The sequence below is a fragment of the Oncorhynchus nerka genome, linkage group LG20 (genome assembly GCF_034236695.1).
Source record: "Oncorhynchus nerka isolate Pitt River linkage group LG20, Oner_Uvic_2.0, whole genome shotgun sequence".
Lineage (NCBI taxonomy): Eukaryota > Metazoa > Chordata > Actinopteri > Salmoniformes > Salmonidae > Oncorhynchus > Oncorhynchus nerka.
In genome coordinates, this window is record NC_088415.1 from 37,138,181 (window position 1) to 37,147,858 (window position 9,678).

A 9,678-nucleotide genomic window follows, 5' to 3' on the forward strand; every position below is an offset into this window, starting at 1 on the left:
GTTGTCTGAACGGTCCATTTCTGCATCTCAATGATTGTGTGTTGTGCAAATAATTCTTAGATGATCTCAAAAATCATGATAATAAACACGTGACAGTCTATACTGTAAAAAATATCTGTAGTGACTGAACAGCTGGTCTCACTATTCAGGTTTCCATCCAACCTTTTTCATGTGAGTAAAAGCGCACGTCAGATAAAAACATGTCATGATATTAGGCCCAATGGAAACTTTCCCAATGTCCACAAACAACTAAATACTCTAGACAAGGTGGGATATTGTGCAAGAAATGTTGGTGGAAACGCTTTTATGTGCAAATGTTTATATAATAACCATCGCATGGAAGTAAACTTGGAGTCACGCGATGACATGTGTGGTCCTCCCACTGTGACTTGTCTGGAAAGCAGGCAGTGTATTAGGCTACAGATGAAATAAGTTATGAACTTCACAAGGTGGGGAAAGTGAAAGGTGATGAGCTTGATGCTCCTTTCCAAAAAATACTGAGGGTCTTATTCTGGAGACATGATCATCGATGCTTGGCTGCCGTTTGACAATTAAAAATAATCTTGCTCTTTTTGCCAATAATAATCTCATCATGTAGGCCCCTCAAACTCAATTCTGGACCTCGAAGCCAGTTCCACGGTGTTTTTTCATTGTTCCATTCTGATCAGGGTCTGATTTGGACCTGGGACACCAGGTGGGTGGAATGAATTATCAGGTAGAACAGAAAACCAGTAGGCTACGGACCTCATAGTGTAAGGGTCGAATGCCCCTGGTAAACCCCAAGGAAACAAAAATACATCATTAAATACCTAAATACTACATCCGCTGAAGATTTCCACAGCAGTTAACTTAATTCTGGCTCTTCAACCTCATTACTTCTTCAAATATAATAATAATCCCTTTCCCTCCCATACTGAAATGGAACATGACCACTGTCTCCATCTCCTCCCGACAATGATCACACCTAACTGTTGCCTTTCATGACGCTAGCATTTTATCCAATCAAATACATTTAACCTGTAATCCTTTCTCCGTTTTTGTAGTTCTCTAAATATACAGGCGTATTTGTATACTATTGGGAAAGGTGATTATGATGGCCACATTGGCCATGTCCTCACCTCAATAGCTAGGTTTCCATCCAATTGGCGACAGATTTTCACACCAATATATAAAAAAAGTTGTTTCCATCGAATGGACTTGTGCAGATGAAAGTTTTTGCGTGATGAAATAGTGCACATAGAAATACCTTTTGCAGTTACATTCCCATGTAGGCTACGGAAAAATAAATAAAAGTAAAATGGGTATCCATCGCATTTTCAACTCTACTGATGTTTTTCCCACACAAAAAAAATGTTGCGTTATAGCGAGTGTACCCACTCTGGTATTGGTACGGTGCTCGAGCATGCAGGGCTCAGATAGCGGGCTTTTAGCTAGAGCGCACGTATAGCCTACAGACCTTGACGCTCTCTGGTCCACACTCCAGTCCAGTTGGTGGCGGTAATGCACCTTAAAGTTGGTTGCAACTGACATACAAAGTCCACAGAAGAAGAAGGTGCGACGGTTTGAAGAAGTGGTTGGTCAATAGGCCCATGTTGTGATTAGTAGGACTATCACAGTGTATTTGTTTCTCCTGGAGGTGAACATGTAGTAATGTTTTTCCTATTTTGAAGTGAGACCTTCGCCGGTGTTATCCAGACACGGGAGGACAGGTGTGTTAAGTCGCACGCAAATAAACAGCAATACTGTCAGTATCTAGGGTAATTAGGTTACCTGTGGAATGTTAGTTTTTCTCTTGATTTGAGCAAACTACTACAATATAGACTGATCAACATGAACTTACATAAAATATACATATTTGATCTAACAAATTCCGTTATAGTTCAGATAGCCTCTTACATTTTTTTAACATTAAATTGTATGCGCATAACGGGTAGTTGTCAACATGGACCAATCTCCCTCTAGTGGAATATGATGTAACACAACACTGAAACAATCAAATGTTTGAAACGAACTTTTTATTGAATTAATAATATTCAATTACTAAACGTGTTGCAAAAGCATACAATGTAAAAATCAAATTACATCTATCTTATTGTACAGTTGTGGTGTTTTCCTGCTCTATTTTAAAAGCTGTCAAATATAGATCAGTGTGACAAAACAGAATGTGGACTTTCTTGGCACAGCTTCACAAAAACAACCTGAGCGATCATTTTCCTAGATCCTACTTTCTTCCCCTGTCAGATGTAAGTTCCCACCTGGATATCAGCACAACATGAATGTGGCAGCAGGTAAGCAACATCGTAGGCTTATTCAAATGTAATCTCCTCGGGAAAAATGGTAGCCTTGCCTTTACATTAGATATTGTACTGTAGAGTAGTTGCACATTACTGAACTATTGCTCTCTTCCATTTAGTTTTTGTTTGGTTCAGCCTGGTGGTCACTAAAGCCATTTGTACTCTGGAAGAGTACCGTCTGGTGTGCTATGTGAACAGCAGGACCCAGCACCATCCTGACATGCTTGCCTTCAGCCTGGACATGACTGACCCATTCCTCTGCACTCATATCATCATGGCCTACATGAACCTGGACCAGGACTATCACATCACACCCTTCACACAGGAGGACAAGAACCTCTGCAACTCCCTCAACATGCTCAAAGAGGGGTGTGTGTGTGTGTGTGTGTGTGTGTTACTACCTCAACCATCAGGTTGTATAATTCCATCTCTTCTCTGCCCTCCACCAGGAACCCAGATCTGAAAACTCTGCTTGCTGTTGGGGGAAGGAACTCTACGGACACCAGGTCAGTACCCCACTCACATGTAGAGTAATAATTGTAAGTGCTTTTGGAATTGAAAAGTTTTCACCCAAACAGTAACGTTCAACCATCCCTCCACCATAGGCTCCTAAAAATGTCCTCTGACATCACCAGGAGGAAGACGTTTGTCCAGTCTGTTCTGAAACACCTGAGGCAGGAGGGCTTTGATGGACTGGATGTGGTGTGGCAACCTCGCTCTGCTTCTAATGTAGCACAGGGGGGGAAACATGTATTCACTAATCTGCTCAAGGTAAGAGCTGAGATGACTTCATGTTTGCATTTTCATTTGATGTTGTGAAAGTGAGAAGTGTGTGTGTGTGTGTGTGTGTGTGTGTGTGTGCGAACGTAGGAGCTGCGTGGAGGAATTCAGGAGGAGGCTCGTGTCTCAGGGATTGAGGCCCTGCTCCTCTCCACAGCAGTGTCAGGCCTGGAGGACTATGCCAGAGAGGCCTACGATGCACATTCCTTCCCCCAGTGAGTCCACACACAGCACCAGGGAGTATGGGACTATGGTGGAGAGAGACACTCACCTCTCACAGTTTTAGATTGACGTCTGATACAGTAAAAGGGACATTACGAACGGCATAATCATGTAACATTGTCATTCATTGAAGTACTTGTTGATAGACCACACCACATATTATTTTACAGCTATTCCATGTGATGAAAAATGTTCCTAAGAAGGTAATCCTGACTTTTGACCCTGTAGGTATGTTGACTTCATCTCCTTGGTGACCTCTGACCTCCATGGGCCACTGGAGGGAATGTCAGGTCACATCAGTCCATTGTTCAGCCGGAAGCATCCAGCTATGGACACACCTCAGAGAGAAGTTCTCACTACAGTTCAGTACAAATAAATTACTTCATCATTTTATTCCTGATGGGTAGAGCTGATTGAAATCACTTGGACACCAAGTTTGTTTCTGCTGGTTTTACTTGTCATGATTTCCAAAGAACATGTTATGTTTGTTAGTCTCTTCTAATGATCCTTTATGCCGTACTGTTTTCCCAGAACCAAGTGCAGTACTGGCTCTCTCAGGGAGTGGATTCCCAGAAGCTGACTCTGGGGTTCCCTGCCTACTCACCTGTACCCCGAATCCTGAGGAACGAGAGAAATTCTGACAAGGAAGACACAGAGCTACAAGAGGACGCAGCGGAATATACTGAGACTGATACTACTGTACGTGTTATGGCCTACCATGAGGTAAAAAGCATACCTGGTGCAATAGGAACCCTGTTACGGTTCAAGTGTCAATAAAGTTTGTTCCAACTTTGCTGACATTCCTGACAGGTTCTGTCTCTATGCTCCACGCTATAGGTGTGTCAGTACCTCAAAAGTGGGGCGGTGGTGACATTTGATAAGAGCAAGAAGCTGATACAGGCACATGAATACGATCACTGGCTGAACTTTGAATATATACATATCCTGAGGGAGAAGGTACATGTTTACATCAGTACAGCATCTGTGCAACACATTTCCTGTCTTTATATATCAAGCAAGCCAATGCAGTTTCATTACATTGTTACTTTATTTGACGGGGACAATGCACATTAATCAACCCATTTTGTAATTATGCCAGGTTCAGCCAGCCGACTAACTTTGATCCGATAACTATCATAGCTATGTGTAAAATTCCTTCCTGCTCCTCTGCAGATGAGAGCGCTGCAGCGTCAGGAGCTGGCTGGAGCCATGGTGTGGTCTCTGGATCTGGACGACTTCACGGGGACGCTGTGTGGCAAAGGTCGCTTCCCGTTCACCAGACTGCTCAAAGCGTCGCTTCTCAGGGATAAGGGGCCACGACATCATAAACGCCACCACCGCTCACGCCACCGTCATCACCATCGACATCCACATCGTCATGGTGGTTTCCTTTCCCGTGACAGCCATCGCACTGGTTACCATGTCCATTGTCACCGTCACCTTGACCGCCACAACATTTAATCACACAATGGAGTGTGACTGTAACGTAACTCACTACACTCCAAGACTCAACATACCATCCCTGGGGCGGCAGGTAGTGTAGTGGTCAGAGCATTGGACTAGTAACCGAAAGGTTGCAAGATCGAATCCCCGAGCCGACGAGGTAAAAATCTGTCGTTCTGCCCCAGAACAAGGCAGTAACCCACTGTTCCTAGGAAAATAAGAATTTGTTCTTAACTGACTTGCCTAGTTAAAGGTCAAATTTAAAAAATCCCTGCAAGAATATATTAGCATATGTTTTTTTATATGGTAGATCAGGTTGGACTGTTTGTTGGCTCTGTGAGTGATTTCTGTCATGGTATAGTAGAGATGAGGCTCTAGATTTATCTTCATAACTTGCACTCTGTCCTCTATGGTGGAATACTATGCTTTAATTGTATTGTTTTATGACAAATTTGACTGCTTTACAAATAATAAAATGAATGGCTCCATTTCCATGGCCTAATATAACGTTTTGATATACCATTACATGACAGATTGTTTTCAGGTTGTTTGCAGTTCACTCTCACTGTAGCCTCTCCGTAGTTTAGAAAAATGGTAATATCTTCCTTAGCAGTACTGCACTCCGGTGCCAGGGGGCGGTATACTACAGTGTAAGGCGATCACAAATCGGTCCGTATGGGCCGGGGAAATCACAAAGGAAATTTCGCCTACAAAAAGTGTCTAGTGAAGTTGCTGACCAAGCCCATCTGCTGCATGGTGAGACAGTGGTCTTTCTGTAATTAACACCCAGTCTGAGTGTCCATTGAAGGACGCAGCTGTGGAGAGGAGAGAGCACTCTGCTCTGCCTTGTCCCCATGGAGACCTAGCTGACTCTATAGAAGGGCAATGCAGGCTGGAGAGCAAGGGGAGGAACTTGGCATCAGCAGTTTCACATGGCTTTTGTTTCCCTGGAATCATCTGTTTAATAGTACGCTATTACAGCGCATTTGGAAAGTATTCAGACCCCTTTCCTTTTATACATTTTGTTACATTACAGCCTTATTCTGAAATGGATTTTTTTTAAAAATTAATCTCAATCTATACACTAACCCATAATGACAAAGTGAAAACATTTTTTATATTTTTTAGAAATGTCTGTGAATTTATTACAAATAAAAAACAATTACCTTATTACATAGTAGTAGTTTTCATGTCAGAGCAAAAACCAAGCCATGAGGTTGAAGGAATTGTCCGTAGAGCTGCGAGACAGGATAGTGTCGAGGCACAGATCGTACAAAAACATTTATGCAGCATTGAAGGTCCCCAAGAACACAGTGGCCTCCATCATTCTTAAATGGAAGAAGTTTAGAACCACCAAGACTTCCTAGAGCTGGCCGCCCGGCCAAACAGCAATCAAGGGAGAAGGGCTTTGGGCAGGGAAGTGACCAAGAACCCAATGGTCACTCTGACAGAGTTCCTCTGTGGAGATGGGAGAACCTTCCATAAGGATGACCAACTCTACCAATCAGGCCTTTATGGTACAGTGGCCAGACGGAAGCCACTCCTCAGTAAAAGGCACATGACAGCCAGCTTGGAGTTTGCCGAAAGGACCTACAAGGACAGAGCGATCCTTGATGAAAACCTGCTCCATAGCGTCCAGGAACTCAGACTGGGGCTAAGGTTCACCTTCCAACAGGACAACAACCTTAAGCACACAGCCAAGTGGCTTTGGGACAGGTCTCTGAATGTCCTTGAGTGGCCCAGCCAGAGCCCAGACTTGAACCCGATCTAACATCTCTGGAGAGACCTGAAATTGGCTGTGCAGCGACACTCCTCATCCAACCTGACCGAGTTTAAGAGTATCTGCAGAGAAGAATGGGAGAAACTCCCCAAATACAGTTGTGCCAAACTTGTAGCGTCATACCCAAGAAGACTCGAGGCTTTAATCACTGCAAAAGGTGCTTCAACAAACTATTTAAAAAAATACATTTTCAAACATGTCTAAACCTATTTTTTCTTTGTCGTTATGGGTTATTGTGTGTAGATTAATGAGGGGGGTAAAACTATTTAATCCATTTTAGAATGAGGCTGTAATGTAACAAAATGTGGAAAAAGTGAAGGGGTATGAATACTTTCCGTATGCACTGTATGTCCTTATTGGGTTGATATGTACTCTAGTAGTCTCTATGTAGTGTGTGGGCTTGCTCTGGAGTATAAATGAGCATAACTTGACAATTTGCTAATGTTATTACTGAATATGAGGAGAAGAGAACACAAACACACTCACAACTCTGAGAAAACACCCCTTGGCTTGTATACTCTCAACAGAGAGAAGTGCTCTAAGTTTGACAGCAGTTTTAAGCCATTTTGCGTGCTACTATGGCCAAGAATAGTCTTATCTGTAAGCAGTAAGTAATATATGATTACATTATGTATTCATATATTAGTATAGATGCATCCACACTCATATTAAGTGCATGTCCAAGGGGACAACAGTGCCACCAACCCACTTAAGGTTTAGCAGTTGTGGCAGACCTCCAGTGGCCTAGCACTTGGGCTGGATGTTGAAGCGACGATGATTGAGTTTAAATTATGGTCTAAATTATGCAGAGATGGATGACGCCGGAGGGCATCCGGTGTTTGTGTGTGTGTGTGTGCTCGTGTGCATGCTGTGGGATACACATCATTCCCCAATCACATTATCCCAGCTCGTCTACTCTGACCTCCCTCTGATTCATTGTCACAATATGCATCCCACTAGATGTCACACCCAATGGCATTTTAAACTAATTCAATTCCATTTTACTATCTTTATCATGCCACAATCTTTAACATTTTCTTTTTAAAATCTGTAGAAGAAAAAAAAAATAGATTAACGATGTATGAGCTGAAGTGGTAGGCCTATTGTATACCTTAATTTCTATAACCACTGTATGACACTGGTATACTTGAATGAAAATATGCTAATATTTAGTGAGGGTCAACTGAATCCTTGCATCATGTTGGTAGCAGGTGCACTAATCATGCTATCCCAGCGGCAGTCAGTTGCTGTCGGTAACAGTGACGCATGAATAGATTTATGATGCTATTAGGAAATAATCCTAAAATGTTCTGTTTTACACCCGGTCCTGCAGCCTCCCTCCTCTCTGAAGAAAATAGGCACCGTAGGTAATTACAGAGTTCCTACGGCCATCAGCTTTAATCAGGAGCTGTGGGAGAGCCACTCCGAGACGCTGCACTTTTTAATGGCTTTCTCTCTATCATGCTGCCTTTTCCCTCTGTAACTCCTCTGTGGTAATACGTGACAGGCCTGTACCCAGCAGGTGTCACTGGTAGGCTACAGTACAGGTGAGAGCTGGTGAGATGTCCTGAGAATAGCAGGTGGATGTTTTGTGTTTAGAGAAGTGTTATTGTGAATCATGGTGGTTGTGTTTTTTTTTTAACAGGGTTCTAGAGTTTAATGGAATGCCATTATATTCTCTTGTTCATTCACCTGTAGGAGTGGTCCATTAAAAGTGATGTACTGTGGTAGCCAGATAGATTGTAGCCTGTGTTTATTCCAAATGTTCCACTGCTATATTCTCATCTGCACATAACAATCAATTTCAGTTTTATCATGTAATTACTTGTTAACTACTTGTATAAGCAACAGGAATATAATCATGTTAAATAATGATTTGAATGCAATGAAAGGAAACTGGAAAACTTATCTTTTCAAATGAGATAATATTTGTAGTATAGTTACGAGGGGCGTGGGTGTGTGTCTATTTGTCATTAACAGCTGGTGTGCGATTTCTAATATTAAAGAAGTCTTGAGGTGTTGCTCGCCTGAGGTAGAGTACCTTATGATAACCTGTAGACCACACTATCTACCAAGGGAGTTCTCATCTATATTATTTGTAGCCGTCTATTTACTACCACAAACCGGTACTGGCACTAAGACCGCACTCAACCAGCTGTATAAGGCCATAAGCAAACAAGAAAATGCTCATCCAGAGGCGGCGCTCATAGTGGTCGGGGACTTTAATACAGGCAAACTTAAATCCGTTTTTACCTCATTTCTACCAGCATGTCACATGTGCAACCAGAGGGAAAAAAACTCTAGACCACCTTTACTCCACACACAGAGATGCATACAAAGCTCTCCCCTGCAGACAAACCATCAAACAAGCAAAGCGCAATACATGATTAAGATTGAATCCTACTACACCGGCTCTGATGCTCGTCAGATGTGGCAGGGCTTGAAAACTATTACGTACTACAAATGGAAACCCAGATGCGAGCTACCCAGTCACGCGAGCCTACCAGATGAGCTAAATGCCTTTAATGCTCGCTTTAAGGCAAGCAACACTGAAGCATGCACATGAGCACCAGCTGTTCTGGACGACTGTGTGATAACGCTCTCGGTAGCCGCTGTGAGCAAGACCTTTAAACAGGTCAACATTCACAAAGCTGGGGTGTCAGACGGATTACCAGGACATGTACTCAAAGCATGCGTGGACCAACTGGCAAGTGTCTAAACTGACATTTTCGACCTGCCTACATAATTACCGCCCCTTAGCACTCACTTCGGTAGCCTTGTAGTGCTTTGAATTGCTGGTTGTGGCTCACATCAACAGCATCATCCCAGATACCCTAGGCCTAGACCCACTCCAATTCGCATACAGCCCCAACAGATCCACATATGACGCAATCTCAGTCGCACTCCACACTGGCCTTTCCCACCTGGACAAAAGGAACACCTACGTGAGAATGCTGTTCATTGACTACAGCTCAGTGTTCAACACCATAGTGCCCATGAAGCTCATCACTAAGCTAAGGACCATGGGACTAAAAACCTCCCTCTGCAACTGGATCCTGGACTTCCTGACGGGCTGCCCCCAAGTGGTAAGGGTAGGCAACAACATGTCTGCCACACTGATCCTCAACATTGGGGCTCCTCAGGGGTATGTGCTTAGTC

The 9,678-nt window shown here is 43.1% G+C and overlaps 1 pseudogene; it reads left to right on the forward strand.

The window, feature by feature from the left end:
* The first annotated feature begins 148 nt into the window (after positions 1–148).
* On the forward strand, positions 149–5,231 carry LOC115101677 (chitinase-like protein 4; annotated as a pseudogene).
* The last annotated feature ends 4,447 nt before the right edge of the window (positions 5,232–9,678 follow it).